General features: G+C 41.3%; 1 protein-coding gene across 1 annotated transcript in view; it reads right to left on the minus strand.

Moving 5' to 3' along the window:
- LOC311501297 (retinoic acid receptor beta-like) overlaps window positions 1–18,703 on the minus strand; it is a gene marked incomplete at its 3' end in the record, with an annotated part of 103,220 nt that overhangs the window by 61,059 nt on the left and 23,458 nt on the right. The window lies entirely within an intron of this gene.

Raw genomic sequence — 18,703 nt, forward strand, 5'->3', positions numbered from 1 at the left:
TGTGTAGGCCCTATCAGGTGCAGGGGAGCCTTTTTCCATTTTCTGCGTGATTAAACTTTGAGTCGACTTCTCTGCATGTTAACATACACAGAAAGTTCCATTACAGGAATAAAGGCTGGTGACAGACAAGCGTGCACGGCGAGTCTGCTTTAGGAGCAGGCAGAGAAAAATGCGAGGCTGCGTCGGCTGCTGAACCCTTAGCCTCTGGCTGAACCTGCCGGTGGGGTCAAACAGGAAAGCACACACTCCCTGCTGGAGGCTGCAAGCTGAATGAGGGGAAAGACTAGAGAAAACAGCTCCTCTGATTGGCCTGCCCACCGGGACTGAGGATACTGACACCAGGAGCACGCTGATATCCAGGGCCGACGTTGGCTTTTATTATATATCAGCCGGTCGGTGTGAGAGATGAGTTCAAGGCGAGCAGCTGACTGAGTGAAAACCTTCGCTTTTAACTCGCTCGGCAAAAGTGATCCCAGTCCCAGCGGTTTCTAAAACTGATGTCCTGTTTGGCAGGACGTTTCCAAAATCTACATCGACAAATCATTTGTGAAGCAATTACTGATTGAGTTTGGGATTTTATAATTAGAAGAGAAATTCGGTTTTGTTTGACCGTTAACATGAGGACGTGTCTGGATCTGATAAAGTCACTGTAATATCAACATTCACTGTGAGTTCTCCTGTTTGAAAGGAAAAGTTACACAATGTTCCTCTTACAACGTGAAGGCTGAATACGTAAGCAGAAACATTAATAATTTGTCGAAGCAGTAATTCAGCAGTATTCAATTAGAGTTTGGCCTTAGTTGGCCTGCTAAGGGGAGTGGCTTACACCAGAAATGAGCTCATTTACTTGTAAATGATTTCCATAATATTAGCAAGCGTTCCTGTCAGTTGTAAAAACACGGTGCGCTAGCTATGAATTGTTAAACCTGCAAAAAACAATGTTTTTTTTTTTTGTTTGTTTGTTTTTTGGTGACTCGATGGAAATGGCCTTTTTTTTTTTTTTTTTTTTTTTTTGAAAATGCCCGCTGGGAGCGAGGTGGATAAGAGATGTAACACTGAATAAAAATTCAAAATATATATATATATATTATTGCAGCTTTAAAATATTATCAATCAAAGCTAATCCATTAAAATTAGAATTTTCTAATGTTGGGTCTTTAAAAAGGAAATTTAACAGCTGATTGTACCGTAGTGTTGTCCACTTCTAATATGACATTATTGGAGCACATGAATATAAATAAAGTATAAATAAAAAAAGCCCTTTAATGGTATAATTCAACAGGGTCACATAGCAACTAATCGCTAGAGACATATGATTTTATTTTTTATTATTTATTATTTATAATTAGAATTTGTCATTTTATTTTTTTTTTCAGGTGACACTTTTAAATGTTTTTTTTTTATTGATTTTCTTTTAGCAATTTCCTTGTTTGTCTATACATTTATTTAATCAGGGTTTAGTGGAGATTTTTATATTTAATTTATGACTTTTATTAGATCCACATAAGCTCAATGTGTCTTTATTTTCTGTAATTTGGCTAAATGCCATGAGCGTTTGTCATGCCTCACTGTCATAACACTTGAATATCAATTTTAGGCTATATCTGAGTTACAATCCTCCAAAAACACGAATAACCCGCCGACACCTACGCCGTACTCAACCGTAAATGATTAGCGTGACGCAGGATATTTAGATAACGTGGCGTTAGTCCGCTGAGCTGCAGAGTCGTCCCCACTCTGTGCCCTCTACGTCCTTATATCCAGTTCCCCCCGTTGGAAAAGCAGTGACATGTAAAACTCTGCCCACATGTCCACACGACCAACAGATGGCGAAGAACCTGAAGCAGAGTCTGTTGCTGCACACAGGCAATTAAACACAATGATGCCGCTTACGAAATTAGGACAAAGCTGTTTCTTTTCTTTTTTTTTTCTTTTTCTTTTTTTTTTGGCTGCAGATAAAAGGTGTGCTTAAAATCTAACACTTACTTTTACTTTAGATAAAAATCGATTGAGTGCTACAACCATAAATCCCAGGATTGAATTAAAGCTGACAAATTATAACAGATCACCAGAGACGTGATGGAGGAGAAAAAAGGAACAAAAAGAGGAGGAGGTGGAGGAGGGGAAAGAGAGGCATTTCCTGAAGCACCTTGGGGGTATTTGTGTATTTGGTTTGCATTAAGGGGAAAGCTGTGGTGATTTGGGTGTGGAGTAGTGGGCATAGACCGGGAGGATTAGAAGACTATTGCTCCCAGTCGGTGGATCAAGTCCCTATTCCACTCCTCCTCCTCCTCCTCCTCCTCTTCTCAGCTGACGCTCCTTCCAGTCTGGAAGTGTTTTTCCTCCAGGTTTTCTCTGCAGGAGCACGGAGCGCATAGTTCATATACAGCAGGCCCAGTCAGAGGAAATGGCCAGAGTTCACCCAAAGTACACTGAATTAAAAGCTGTGCATGCCCTCCAACGTGCTTCACGGAGAGAGGCATTTTTAGAAGTGCTTTAAACACTCAGGGAAAAGAAAATAACAATGAGGAACAGTCCCTTGACTTCAAGTCTGGTGGAGAAATGGACGAGGACAGCGGAGGATCTGCTTTTCATCAGGGTTTCAAAATCCAGTCGGACAGAAAAAACTGACATCCGCGACTCCTCCGCCTGATGAGGTGTAGGCTGCTTTAAAAAAAAAAAAGCATATTCATTTGACCAAATTCACTCTCCCGTGACCCCACGGCAACCCCACAGCGGCCGAGGTCAAGCTGAACATTCGCAAGGAGGCCCGTGGACTCTACAAGGCGAGCACAACAGGTGCAAGCCACTTCAAAGCGTTCATAAAAACTGACCTGGAAACCAAGGCGCCCGTAAAAGCAGACGATAGAGGGGCAGCGGGGATAGAAAGCGCGGGGAAGGAGCAAGGAATGGGGCTGTTGAAATGTGAGAGGATTCTTTTTAATCCGCAGGAATTTGTGGCCTTAAAAGCACAGGCGCAGTATGATTTTATTCTGACTCCCCGGCAGCTGTTTTAAACCTTAAACTGGATTCAAATGTCGGATAGAAAGCAGTCAAAATATGTTAAAGTGTAGGACAAATTCACACATTTATGAAAATTCAAAAATGCCTGGGACAAATATAAAAAATAAAATCCACAGAATCTCTAATTAAGGTTTCAATTAAATGATAAAAAAAAATGTCAGACATTGCCCACTTGATTAATTCTTTTGAAGATGAAACTGAAATAATTATCTTGTTTTTTAAGTCAGCCTCAAACCACTGAATTCCTCAAACCACTTCTCTAATGGTCGCTGCTGCCTCACGAAAACCAAAAAAAAGCGCGTCACATCAGTCCACATCTTTACACTGGCTTGCTGTCTGTCAAAGGACTGTTGGTTGATAATGCACTGAGTGGCTCAGGTTTGACACACAGTAGGTTCATGTATAGGTTCCCAGCCTGCTTCTCTGCTTTGTTATGACTGGCCTGCCACTCTCGGATGATCTGGCACAGGTTTATCTCACTGTCTCCAGCAGTCATATCTGGAACAGAGGAGCGGCTCCGCGCTCTGTCTTCTAAATCAAGCCTTAAAATTGCCTCTAATTAAACGACATGTCCCTTTATGTTTCTGAGGGACTTTTTCCCTATGTGACAGTTCTGTGAACTAAATAGACTGTAAAGCCCCCTGAAGCAAAATATTACAAATGACATGAATGAATTTCACTTGACTTCTGCGGCACACGAGTTACAACAAAATCTCATGAACTGAGCTGTGACAATAGTTAGTCATCTGCAGGTCAATCAGCTCAATGACTAACATTCGCTTCTTCCAAGGGCGGAGATGTGAGGCTTTTCTGCTTTTCTTTGATGACATATGTGGTCGGACAAAACAAGACAAGACGTAACCTCGGTATGTGGAACATTAGGCCATTTCATTGTAATCATGCAATTTTTAGATATCTATGCAATGTCTAAAAGGTTTTTCCAATTGAAAATGATTATTTTGTACTGTAACTTAGTTTAGTTTATTTAGTTTATATCTTACAGGGACCATGTACAAAATGCATTAATCACTTAAAAGGGAGAAGATACACTGTACCATATTTAGCAAATAGCCCATTTCCATCTGCAGTCCCAGGGCAGGTAGGACTTCCTGGAAGTTTTGCAATATAATCTCTATTAGTAAGCTTTGTGTTATTTGGGCGTGTTGTTTCACGCTGCAAACTCTCGATAAAGGGCGGCCTTGCCCCTGTAGTGCCATTTAACCGTGTTGAAAAAAATAAAGGCTTGAAGTGCAAGGCCAAGCAAAAGTGATCACATAGTATAATCAGATAATGTATTACTGTGAAATATATCCTCACATAAATATTATATTAGCTTGCGATCACATTGGTTTTTACTATTTTATATTCTGCTAGATTCAATTGTAGTTTTCACTGCAGTATTATATGACTCCTCTGTTTAGTTTATTTATTCCATATGACTAATTTTTCTTTTTTATTTATTTTTTTAAAGTCTGCACTGTTCATTTTATGTTTTAAATCTTGCCTTTTACTCACCACTTTGTCTTGATAAAGCCAGAAAAAAGGGGGAAAGCCTCTGAAACGGCTGTTATTGCTGCTGTTATTCCACTGTAAAACAGTATAATTCTGAACTGGAGCCAGATTATAAAATTCAGTTCCCATAATCCACCTATGTTTTAAGACACTGCAGAGAAATGAATGACTCTTGAACAACGTGAAAAGGTGCACGTAATCTGCAGCTGTGGTCGAGCAGGAGCCTGTTGGCATTTGATATTTATTAAAAGACCGGTTTCTCTGCTGACGCGCGGTATCACTGTGTAACCCTGGTGGGACCTTAACGCCGTCCTAATCATGTCCATTAAACATGCCTGGCATCAGACAGCTCTGCTTTCATTTGACTGTTGTACACGGCTTTTTATTTCCCCCCGTCCGCCTTTCATTTCACACGCCCACTAAATTAGCTTGGTGTGCAAGCTGTGCTAATGGCCTTTCATGTCCATATCAGAGGCGCTTAAGCCTTGAAGACAAAAAAAAGGCCCCAATTATCCCACAGCACACATCAGCTGTACAGTACGTATCCTGCTGCAACATCACATGCTGTCCTTTTAAGTCACCTTTCCATTGATTCGTCTGGTAGCTTTTGTGAATTTGTTTTGGTGCCGCAAAACGAGGCTTTTAATCTGAGATGCAGTTGCTTCTTTGCACAGCGCGGGTAACACGTACAGCCATTCCTCAGCCCGCCAAGCGCATTTTATCTGCGCAAAGGAGGTCCTTGATCATTCTTAATTAACATCTAAACTGGAAGAGGAAGTGCATTAATGGTCGGCTCATTGTCAATGCGGCTAATTAACACCCAGGAGGTTTCCATTATCCCGAATAAATAAATGAATAAAGCAGCGTTTCTGTGACCCTGGGAGAGGCTTTCCCAAATCAAAGTCTGATTCAAGCAGCGCCTTATTTAGACACGGTAAGCGTGTGTATTTGTGTGTGTGTGTGTACTGGGGGGCACAAAAGGTCACCGTGTGGCTTTACAGGCCGAGGCTGAGCCCGTCCTGAGAGAGCTCAGACATCAACACTGTCTCCTTCCGTCCCATTGAGTGCATCACGGGTCTTAAAAGGCCAGCGCCAGCACCTGTGTTAGAGGGCGCCGGCTGTCTAATTGCATGGCAAATCAAAAGCACCTCGGCGTGCTGCTCCAGTAATTTGACGGGTCACGGAAAACGACATCAAGTTGATACAGCAGTGTGCACCAAACATTATGTTAAGTGCCCTGAGAGATGAGCTAGGCTCTGCTAGGTGATCTAATTGAATTCTATGACAAGTGGAATAAGTTAATGGAGGGATTTAATCAAACGGGCCCCGCAATGTTTTCACATCTAAATTGCTCCGACTTATTTTTCCAGGAGTTTTATTGTTTTTATAGTTTACATTGTAGGGTACGGATAGTGGTTCTTCTCTAGGCTGATTTCATTATCATTAAGCTTAATTGCTATTAGGCTGAGAACATTTATACCTATATGTAAATACAAGAAAGAATAAGACCTACAGCTCTGTCGCAGAGCTCCAGCTGTGTTTCCAAGGCATGGGACACAGACAAATATTTAAATAGGTTAGAACGCTCTTAATCTAATACAGTAAGCTTTATTTTGGTAACTTGCCAGCAAACGAGTTAAAGACAGCTGAGCTGATGTTGAATGTTTGCACAGGAAAGTGAGGACATTTTTAAAAGTAATTTAAAGGATGTTTTCGTCACAAATTTCGCGGTTCCTTCTCGACTTGAAGAAAAACAACGTCCCGATTCATTTATGATCGCGAGCCCGTTTCTATGGAAGATGTGACTTTACAGGATTAACACACGTGACCGAAAAAAACACTGAGCAGCTGTGTGTGTGTGTGTGTGTGTGTTTGCCGCTGACAGTAGGATCTAAGTATTGTTAAAAAATATATGTCAAAAAGTGCCCGCGACAGCTGCTTTTCAAATAATAGACAAAAAACAAATAAGTAAATACGCATAAGCTACATATGTGACTAATTTAAATTTAACTGAAGCTTTATTTAACTAAACTGTCCCCTGAAGGCATTTACAAAATCTGAGCTGATGCTGAGTGTTTACATAGCAAATTAAGGCCATTTAATGCCATTTAAAAGGTGTTTTGCCCCTAACCGTTTTTTACTGTACTTTAAAAATGAGCTGGGGTGATTTTACCAATAATAAACTCACGATGAATGCTTATTATCTGGAAGATGTGAATTCACAAGATTAATAACGGCAAAATATCCAAAATATAATCCTTTCCCGATTTCCTTATTCCTCTAATAGATTTTCTTAACTTCATAAATGATAAAACACACACTAAGTGAACTCTGACTCTAAACAGAGGACAAATATAAAACATCACAAGCATAATATAAGATGAAATTATTAAACTACCTAATTAAGAAGATCACCGGAAAATTATTGCCAAAGAAATTTGATAATAAATCGTCTGAGCAAAAATACTGGTAGGAGCTCCCTAAATGAATCCCCACAGATGTTCTGCTTTTGTTGGAGTTTTGGAGCTGCTAATCCTGGACACGACGAGACGTTTAAAGATGCCACACTGCGCGCTGGGACTACCACAGCAGAGTCTGACATTTTACAGTTAAAGCCAGTGATTGAGGATTAAAAAAATATATATATAGCAAGCAGATTTATTTGGATGGAAACTGTCGCCGTTTTCTCTCCATCGGAGACCTGGACGGCTGCCGAGCGCTGCGTGAGGCAGCTGCATAGGTTAAAGGTTGCGGCCGAAACTTTTGCACTTTCCCTCCGCTGATAAGACTGAGGCTTAGGACAGAAGTGCCCTTGGGCAAACGCTTCCTGAGGTATGACAGCTGGAGGCTGGTCATTATCAGATGAGGATAAATCACAGGGCAGCAACAGCAGGGCGACAGCGAAAAACAAACACTGACAAACGCCTCATGAGCGCAGGGTTAGCGAGGTCTGATGGTGATAGATCTGAAATATCATGCGGCTAATTTTTCAAGGTGCATTGCTTGCACGCCATCTCCCTGCATTTTCCACCAATTAGGTAAATAATAATTATCATGCATTGCGTCTTCTTATAGTTTAGGGTGCAGTTAAAGTGGATTCAATCAGGCGGTGTTTTAATAATAGAAAGGATCCGTTCTAATATTTCAAGAATGCAGCTGTCCTTAATGCATCCACTTAGTCTCCTGGATAAAAACTACCAGCAGTCCATCTATCAGCCTCGGCCAATTCGTGTTCCGATAGCAGGCCGCTAATCTTGTTGAAAAGTCCGCGGGGTCGTTTATCTAAATCAGTGTCAGAGAGCGCAGGTCGCGGCTCGTCAGGCCGCCCCTCCTGTCATGTGCGGCCCGGGGAGGGAGGTGTGGAAACACCGCCTGTGTTTACGCTCTGCATTCCTCCAGCCAGCAGGCTGCTTTCTGAGCTGAACTGATCTGAGACAAGCCATACATCAGCATTTCGGAGTTGCTTCCACTGCTGAGAATTTATGAAGGCGCGAGGTTGACATGAAATATGATCTCTGGAAGAGATTTCTACACAGTCTAGGAAAAGAAAAAAAATAGTTTTTTTCCCATTTAATCCTGTGACTAGGCTGCTTCATAAATAACATTCTCCCCGTGAATGTTGATGTGTTTATTAATAACTATCCATTCTAACATTTAATACAACACACGTGATGCGTTCATGCACCAGCTTTCCAAGAGTTCCAAAAACTCTGCTGTCTAGATTTAAGAATGAACAATCCTGCTAGACTTTTCATTATGTTCACTAGTTTCACTATAATTATCACCTGCGGGGCCCTTTATGGCAACTTGTTGTGAATCATGTGCACCAGCACTGGCCCGTCATCGTTTAGAGCTCATCCTTACAGCTATGAGTGAGGCAATAACCACAACAGCAACATTAACAACAACAACAACAACAACAACAACAAGAGACGAGGAGGAGAAGTTGGACCTACAGTGTGCGCTCCGGCGGTGCTGCCACTCTCTGTGCGCCAGTCCGCTGATGCAGGCTTTCAGAGCCTTCTCCTGCAGCATGCAGGAGGACGGGCTGGACGTGTAGAAATCCAGCATCTGCCCGGGACTCACGGCCAGCACGTCCATGCAGTCAAACATGATGACGGGCGCTTCGTTCAACTACTCTATTGCGTTATGGATAAAATCGCCGGCATAAGCGCACACAACTCCATCAAACTCCTCTGCTCCCCCCACCTCCTCCTCCTCCTCCTCCGCCTCCTCTTCTTCTTCTTCCTCTTGGCACGGTAGATTTCGCTCCTCTTCTTCTCCTTCGTCCCGCACCGGGATCATGAATTATTTCGGAGCAAAATGCTTTACGACTTCTTCTAACAGCTCAGTTAGCATCTTTTCACTCATCTAGACCACACTGTGCGCTGCCACGGACGTCTAAACCGGATCCCTCCATAATAATAACAATAATATCCCGACGGGTTTTCACCGACAGCAGTGAAAGCAGCGGTAAAGCTCGCCGGAGCCGGAGGATCGCTCTTTCCTAATATCAAAAATAACACGAACGGCGTTTAAAAGCACGCGTTTTCCTCTGCGATGACGAATGGGTTATCCGTCCCCCCGTGCAGCTCATTTCCAACTAGTTTTGCCACAGAGAATGAAAGATTGAATTGCCTAATATATGCGAGTGAACTTTGTATGAACCCTTCCGAGGCTGCTGACCTTCAAATGACCCAGGCAGGCTGACATCACTGCAGCTCCGCAGCGCGGAACAAGGCGGAGAGAAGAAGCGCAGGGAGAAAATAATAAAGATTTTTTTTTATTTTCTGCTGGAACAGAACAAAACGCGACGGTTTTTTTAAAATCTGAAACAAGCTTCTTTTTTTTTTCTTATTTTTTTTAATAGTATTAGTTCACTGCTGCTCTAACTGTCTGCGCTCTGGTGGGTGTTGCTTTTTACGCACGGCGACATGAAAGTGCCTCATTCCTACCGAGATATATGGCCATTTAAAACACCATGCCTCTGATTTATGCGCTTATGAAATTGCACCGAACTTTATTTATAGTAAAGATTTGTATCTCGTCTTTCATAGGACATTTGTGACGCAGGGATGGCGCTAAACAATGGAAGACAACGTGATTAATCACGAGGAGGAATTTATTTATTACTATGACTAATAGCAGACTTTACTTTGACTTATGTTGACGGGTCCTGTTACACTTATACACACTTTTTTAATTAGGCTTTTATGAGGGGAACAAAAGGGAGTGTGCAGTTCTTGATTAAGTTCTTAATCGAAATGCATGTGACTGTTGCTGCTGCTCAGTGGCATGATTTGTGGATGACTCATAATGATACTAACTGGCTGAGATGAGAACAAATCGAAGTTTCTTTTTACTGACAGGCACTGTATTTCTGAGGCTTCCTGTGTCTTCTTTCCATTGATTAAAATAGCACAACGACTGAGTCAGCTGCTTTTGTTTTGATCATTTTTGTATTGTGGAAAAGAACTATCGAATAATTTCTTAAGTACAACGTTTGATTGCGCACTCAGAAATGGATTAATATGACTGAATTCACAGCGGATCTGTGTGGAGTAGTGTGAATTTTAAAATTCACTTAGTTAGTGTTTGCACTCAAAATAAGCATTGTGTAGTGTTTCAGCTTTGACTTGTTGAGAAGAAGAGAAGCAGATAACACAGCTTGAGTACAATTACAAAATAATATTAAAAAAAATCACACAAATACATATACCTTTTCTGATTATCATCTGTTTAATTTTGATGCATTTCTTTAGTTTGCCTGCAACTTAAGATATAACTAGTGATATGCGATACAGCTGATCTCTGACAGGAGAGGTGTGCTTTTCCCTTGTCATTCCACCGGCTTCTTGTAAGTGTGGCTGCTTTTGGAGAGTTACCTTCTTGCTGATGCCTCACAGTAAGAGGGTTTTGGGTGTGGAATTTGCATGCTCTCCCTGTGCCTGTGTGGATTCTCTCTAGGTGCTCTGGCTTCTTATTCCAGTCCAAAGACATGTGTGTTAGGCAAACTGGTCATAGATGTGCATGTGAGTATGAATGGTTGTTTGTCTTTTCTGTGTTAGCCTTGTAATAGACTGGCTGCACCTCACCTCTCACCCATTGTCAGCTGGGACAGGCTCCAGCCCCCTCCCGACTCACTTCAAGATAAGCAGGAACAGATAATGAATGAGATAATAAATATTATTTTCTAGAGTTCTCTAGGTTATATTTCACAGTAAAACTGTAATGGAGAGCTGGATCTCAAATTAAAAAGAGAGGGACAGATGAATGTTTTACATTCTTTATCATAAATTATTGGGAACAGGAATGGTAAATTATCAGCATTTAAAGCAGGGATGGTCTCTAATTTCAGCAAAACTGAGTGCTGATAACTTGGAATCTTAATCAGTGATTCACAAAGACAGAATCCTGTTAACTTGTTTAAACTGTTTAACTATAACAGAAAACGTACAGTCATGTTCACTTAACAAGCACAAGCAATTCAGAAAAAGTCTCAGATCAATACTCTCCAGAAACCCAGATTTTGTTCTCGTGAAAATACGATGGGGACCATTTTGTGCCTTTTGATACGCAAAGTGTCTCTGAGGGTTCAAATTCACACTCTTTCTGCACACCTCCTTCAACTTGTGAGGCAGTTCAGTCACCACTTTAAGAAGCTGTGTTCCTGGCAGATTTACTTGCGTTTTACCAAACACACAGACTGTCTACATACAATCAAGCATTATACACTGCCAGGCCAAAATAATTAAAAAAAAAGTTGCCACCAAAAATAAAAGGTCACACTCTAATATTTTGTTGGACCGCCTTTAGCTTTGATTACAACATGCATTCGCTGTGGCATTGTTTCGATGAGCTTCTGCAATGTCACCAGATTTATTTCCATCCAGTGTTGCATTCATTTTCCACCAAGATCTTGTATTGATGATGGGAGAGTCTGACCACTGCGCAAAGCCTTCTCCGGCACATCCCAAAGATTCTCAATGGGGTTAAGGTCTGGACTCTGTGGTGGCCAATCCATGTGTGAAAATGATGTCTCATGCTCCCTGAACCACTCTTTCACAATTTGAGCTCGATGAATCCTGGCATTGTCATCTTGGAATATGCCCGTGAACATCAGGGAAGAAAATCCACTGATGGAATAACCTGGTCATTCAGTATATTCAGGTAGTCAGCTGACCTCATTCTTTGGGCACATAATGTTGCTGAACCTAGACCTGACCAACTGCAGCAACCCCAGATCATAGCACTGCCCCCACAGGCTTGTACAGTAGGCACTAGGCATGATGGGTGCATTACTTCATCTGCCTCTCTTCTTACCCTGATGCCCCCATCACTCTGGAACAGGGTAAATCTGGACTCATCAGACCACATGACCTTCTTCCATTGCTCCAGAGTCTAATCTTTATGCTCCCTAGCAAATTGAAGCCTTTTTTTTCTGGTTAGCCTCACTGATTAGTGTTTTTTTTAAGGCTACACAGTTCGTACCTGTTTGCCTAGTTAAATCCAGGTGCCAAGTTTTTTTTTTTTGGCCAGGCAGTGTATCTTCAACGGCGCAGATGAGCCCCTACACATCCTCTTGCTGAAGATGGAATTTCTTCTTTGAACTTTTTAGAGCTGAACTACATTTTACTGGTAGAGAATGTGCACAACCACGCTCCCAAGGAGGCAGCCATGATGCCAACACAAACTCACAGTGACAAGCTTTTGGAAAGTAAAAAAGCCATATATTTGTATTTCCAAAACTGGCAATGAAGTCTTTTAGAGCTAAAATCCACATGCTGTTCTGCTGTGATGCAGCTGCCACTTCAGGCAATTAATCACTTCAAACAAGCGCAAAACAGAGTTCAGCCTTATAGGAGCCCCAGCTGCACATGTTGCAGGAACAATTTTACTGTTGGGAAGCTTCCTGACTGAAAGTGTTGTTGGTACTGCACACAGCATGAGCTGCTCATAACTCATTATTTATAACTGCAAACCACATGAACTGAACTGTTTGACATTTTATCGTGTTGAGTCATTTTTCCCGTCCCTCTACGCTTAATAAGACATGATGACAAGTGAAATATGTACAGTACTGTGGCATTAATGTAACTAAGAGCAACACATGGCCAAATGGTTAGGAACAAGAATAGTGTCTTTAAAAATAATATTTGAAATGACAGTAGCTGGAAGTTCACCTAGGTCAAGGTTAGTGTACATTCAGAGACAGACTAACCTTCTCCAGGCCCCTGGAGCAAATATGAGCTGTAGGCAACTACAGAGTGCCCCATCCAAATACATGACTTAGCTGCATTCTGGAGACTCTTTTCAAGGTTAAAAAACTACTTTCTCCAAAACTCACATTTACTTGCAAACATTCACCTACCACCACCGCCACCCCCCACAGTAGTGCAAACCAGATACAAGGTTTCTTCTGGACAGGGTGGTTTTTATTTTGTGTTTGTGTGGTGGTAAACATTCTGCCTGAGATGAACTTACCTTGATTCTGCATTCCTCTTGGGCTTATTGAAAGTAGAACTAGACATCAGAAATTTAACAGTTTGAGAGATTTTACTCACAATTTGATATCGATTTTACGCCCTTAGAGGGTACTTAGCGAAGAGATGGCAAAGGTATCAGAAATAATTCAAACCAACTCCACCTTGACCAGCTGCTGCATTAAAATGTGCCTTAATAATTCAACATAACCCAAATACACTGTGCAGGGGCCAATTTCTGATATAGAGATATTTTAAGTACATGCTGACATGTTCAGTCAGTATCATGTATACTACTTCTCCCTGAATCTGAACTTCTTGGCTAATGTTCATTACGTCGTCTCCTTCTGGAGATTTGTCTCCCTCTAGCATCGCTGTTAGCTGCGGCAGATGCTATTTTCTTGTAGGCAAAGTTGAAAAGTGTACGGATCTGTTGGTTCTATTTGTATTTGTGTGAGTCGCGGAGCTTGTAATTTATATAATGACAACGGCTGGGACACTTGTTCGCTGAGTTTGTCCTTAAGGCAGGGCCTCTCCCCAGACATGGTGCAGTTTTAATAGGGCATATGATAGGCTATGGATACACAGCTTGCATTTTAATGTTGTATATCTACCTGTTTTTGCAGGAAATACATCTCCTGCGTGCACACAGTACAATGCACACTTCTCCTAGCAGTAGGTTTTATCCAAACTTCATCCAACATTCTGAGGGATATATATATATATATATATATATCAGTCTGGATAAAAGTGGAAAACTTTATAATTGTCTAACTTTGCCACATCCCTGGAACCTGCTGCTAACATGCAAGCTTGTAATGTATTCATTAATTATTAAATAATCTAATGTTTTTCTCAAATTTCTGCAGCACATACAGCTATCCATTAAGAAGCATACTATGTGGAACAGTTATATTTTATAGTTTAACCCATGAAAAGAAGTCTTGGCGTTTCCTGCCAGCAAGGACTCCAGCGCTTATTTCATGATCTTAATTGAAGGCAGAGAATTAAATGGGCTGTGATACACACTAGAAACGCACACCAGTTAGAGTGATCCTCTTTGAAACATGAATGTGAGGGCGTTTTCTTTCATATTGATTTAAAACCACTGACATGAGAAGTAAATAACATTGACCATCTTGTGACAATTCAATGTTCTGCTGGGAAACTTTTTGTTGAATCAATCCCTCCAAGGCCTTAAGACTGTCTTATTAAGACTAAGGTTCGTTTGTATTTAATGTCTCTATTTATGTTAAAGGACCTGCTTCCAGTGTCAGAAAAGTAAACAGGAATAGTTTGGTGATATTTTGTGGCACTTTATCAGCAATGGAAACTATGAACAACGGAAAACTGACAGCCTGAAAGGTTTCATTTCAGCTGGAGCCGACAACAGATCAGTTCTGTCTCCAGCGTAGCCTTTGATGCACACCTACACCACATATTATCATTATACTCATCATGAGGACTAGTACGCAGCATGTGAAAACAAGCTGAACAGTAATGTATTCTTTGGCTCTGCAGGAGGGTGGCCAAATCAGTGAAAATGAATCCTAACGATGCTATTTTCACGTCTACACTACATCCTTCAGCCTGTCTAGACATTAACCGGCACAGCTCGATGTGAGGACACAAATGTCCATGTCGGCTGAACCAGATATTAAGCTGACTTAGGGACACGGGGCAAGTAAATGTATAGGTAAATGTCTTGAGAATTTCAAGCGTGTCCCGTCCTCCTCTGTGCCACCTACTTGCCATTGAAGTATTTACAGCAGAATGAGTCTGACACAGTCTCCTGATGTGTGGAAATTACTATAGCGATGTCACCAACGTTAAAACACATGGTCATATATAAAACAAGGAGGGCTCCTATAAATAGATGCTATCAAATAGCTTGTATCCAATGAATCTCCAGTGAATCTCCCAGTTTTGAAGAAGTGTAATTCTAAATTACTAGGATAACCCTAGGGGCTGTTTTACTATGGTACATTTACAGCAGCCTCAGTGGTCGGTGTGCTGAGAACCAGATCCACACCACCACCACCGGTGATAGTGTAGGATGGAGTAACGGAGGCGGCCTGAGAGGCAGAGGCAGCCTGAGCGCTGCACAGCACACTGATCCCCATGGAGCTCATGAATATTGCATAGAGCCTACAGCAGAGCTGAAACAGGAACCTCTGGACCCCCCAACACACACCAGCTGACCCCCTGTAGTTCAGCCGGTGTAACAGTAACCCCCGAACGCACACATACACGCAACCCCGGTCAGCCCAGGTAATGAATCCACCTGAAAATCCACCTGTAATTAGAAGGTGATAATGAACCCATCCATCAAGATAAGCCGCTTTCTGGCATCAGTGCTCCACAGCTCATGGCTGTCACTGCCAAAACTCACCAGGCTGTGACAATACACAGCGTAGCTGATCATTTAATAAGGCCGGGTAAAGCCTGACAGCTTCGAGGATAGCACACGTGCAGCGGCTGCTGTTTTACTCTGTATTGAGCTTCAACAGTAAGTGGATAAGTTGCCCACCTCATCTCCAGCTTCAGGTGCACTTTTAACTCCCATTCCGTCTGTATAAGAAACCCTGATTTCATAGCATATTTATGAGCACAGCTGACTTTGGTGCTCACAATTCATTGGTGGGTCAAACCCCGTTCAAACAGCTATATTTAGTTACACTTGCACTTAGCCTATTGGTAATTTAATTGAAGCTGCGTGGCAGAAGAAAATATATTTTCCATTCAGATTGAATATCATGCCAAAGCGTGAACTGGAATTATGCCTTAGTGCTGCAACGTGATACGTGGTGAAACGGAAGATTAGGATTAATTTCGGTAAGCATCATTAGCATAAATTCTTCATATGTGAACAGTAAGGGAGTGTTTATGGATTTTAATACCTTTCCGTATCAGACTTTTTTTGATCTTGTTAGAAATGAGCCACACACAGATGGTGCATAAGCTTTGAAAATGTCTATATTCTTTCCATAAAGAGCACAAGCAGGGGCGGGAACAGGCAGACGATCAACAGCTGTTTCCTTTCAGGTTGTATTTAAAGCTCCGATTCGCTGTCATCACTGTTAAAGCTGAAGCAGCCGTCAGCAGATTCCTGTACACCAACATAAACTGACCTTGTAAAAAAATAATAATAAAAAAAAAATTATACATGATATTGAGCATTTCGGTGGATTTATTGGATTATATTAACTCCAATGCTGTGAAGAAAGATCCTGAAAGATAAATTACAGATATTTCTCAATGGCTCTCCTCCTCTGCAGGACTGAACAAAGCGGCGAGTCAGACTAAAGCAGTTCATCTGAAGAGGCAGTGCTTTAGTCACAAAATCACAAACCAAGCAAAGGCGAAGGGGTGAAAAAATATTTATCATCCCTTCATTACATTTTGCTTTTTCCCTTCACAATCGCTTGCAGTCACAGTACTGTACATATTCTCACTCATTCTCCCGAATCGTTGCTAAATCAGCACATGGAGAGTTTATTATTAATTTGTTGCTTGAAAAGAAACAAGCAAGCAGAGTTGGTACGGGAAGATTTCAGAGTGTCCAATGTGTAAAAGAGTAAATTGGAACAGAATTATCAAGCTTTCAACTGGATTCCTTATCTGGTGTTAAAGAGGAGGAAAGATGCTGGAAAAGCAAGTGAACCTTGAGTTAAGGACAGTTCTGGTTTATTTGAAACTCTGTCATCCTTCAAGCAAACTGCCATAGGTGGATGAATATACAGGTGATGAGGTGACAGATGGTGATACGTAATGCAGATAGTAGTTGACCTTTTACAACAAAACAACAATTTTGGAAAGCTGCAGGGAGCTTGCACTATACATCGATCAGGCATAACATTATGACCACCTGCCTAATATTGTGTTAGTCTCCCTACATGCATGTACTTGAAGATGAAGCAACTTTTATTCAAGATTGAAATTACGCTTTTATAAAAAGATTCACATATCATCACATATGCCGATCCATAACATTATGACCACCTTCCTAATAGGGGATGGTCTCCCTTGTGCCTCCAAAACAGTTGTGACTCATCAGAGAATGGACATGGGCCTTCTGAGGGTGTCCTGTGGTGTCTGGCAACAGAATGTTGTTAGCGGGGGCCTTTGGGTCTTATGGGTTGAGGGGAGGGGCCTCTGTGGATCAGGCTTGTTCCAGTACATCCCATAGATACTTGATCAGTTAGGGATCTTGTGAATTTTGAGATTTTTTTTAGTTGTTCCTAAACCATTTGTGTGTGTGTGTGTCATGCTGGGGGTGTCTGGTCTGGTCTAGGTGGGTGCTACATGTCTAAGTAACATCCACATGAATGCCAGGTCCAAAGGTTTCCAAGCAGAACATTGTATTGTCACAAGATGGTTAATGGTATTTACTTCTCCTCATAATGTTTTGGCAGATCAGTGTACGTGCAATTTTTGGCGTGATTCCTCATTTCCTTCAAACTGTGCAATGACGGCAGAGAATGTAAAAAATGAGCATTTTAACACAGCCACAAAAAGTACATTAACTAGAACTATGACAGGCTGAAATAAACCTGATTTACTGTTTATAGCTGCCATGTGAAGTTTTCTTGTAAATTAAGTTTACATTCTGTGTTTCTGCCCGAACTGTTCCTATGTAAATCCTTGACGCATTGCCAACAAGTTGAGTCCCTATTTCCTACATCATGAAACATGATAAAACATAGCAGACATATATATATATATATTTTTTTTTTTAGAAATCCAGAAATGTGTAAACTGCTGCCAACTCCCAACAAATGACAGCAGGTTTTCTCTTCATTCTGCTTCATTATTTCTCCTGTTTGAACGTGTTGTGTATCAAAGCACAGAAGATATAAATATGCACTTTAAAGTGTCATGTGATGTGTGTTAAAGCTGTTTATCGAATGTGTTTATTGTGTTATGGTAAGATACTCCAGGTCTACCAAATGCATCTCCCATTAATGATTTAACTTGTATCTGTTTCAAAATAGGCAAAGAACACATGAAGAGTTTTTACACTACTGAGTGCAAAACTTTTTTTAGATTTACAAGTATTTCGTGTGTATTCTGGTAATTAAACACGTGCTGCTTCATTGTGTCTACTGCGGGTCTGTTAGGTGTTACTTAGTGTTTTACAGTCACAGCAACACATCTACTCATGCGATTACACGAGCACACACACATTCAGGTTCAGTCAACTGCTCAAGGGTGCTGCAGCATGTGGTCAAAGTACGGGGGGAATTGAGCGGCCATCCCTCTGGTTTGTGGACAACCTGACAAATGTTCCCAGTGATAAATTCATAAAGAAACATCAAGTGTCTTCACTAAAGGATCCCTTAGATGGATCTTAGAGAAAGGGTCTCCTTGGCAAAGACGTGAAAGTTCTGTCATCAATGTTTCTTTGTGTCCTTTTGTAGCAACTTTGGCTTCTCTGTTTCTTTGTGCGTCTTTGTAGTCACTTTGCATCTCTCTGGAGCTGTGCATCTGATTGTTCTGTCTTTTTTGTACTTCTATTGCATCTTTTTTGTTGTCAAATTTCTCTCTTTGTAGTGGTTTTGATCTATTTTTTAGTCTGTCTGTAGTTATTGTGTGTCTTTCTTTTCAGGTGAAGATCATGACTCACTGCTGCTCTGTGATCCTTCCCTGAAGCATCCAAATGTTGATGCCTAATGAAATAAAGT

This window comes from Chelon labrosus (genome assembly GCF_963514085.1).
Source record: "Chelon labrosus genome assembly, chromosome: 16".
Lineage (NCBI taxonomy): Eukaryota > Metazoa > Chordata > Actinopteri > Mugiliformes > Mugilidae > Chelon > Chelon labrosus.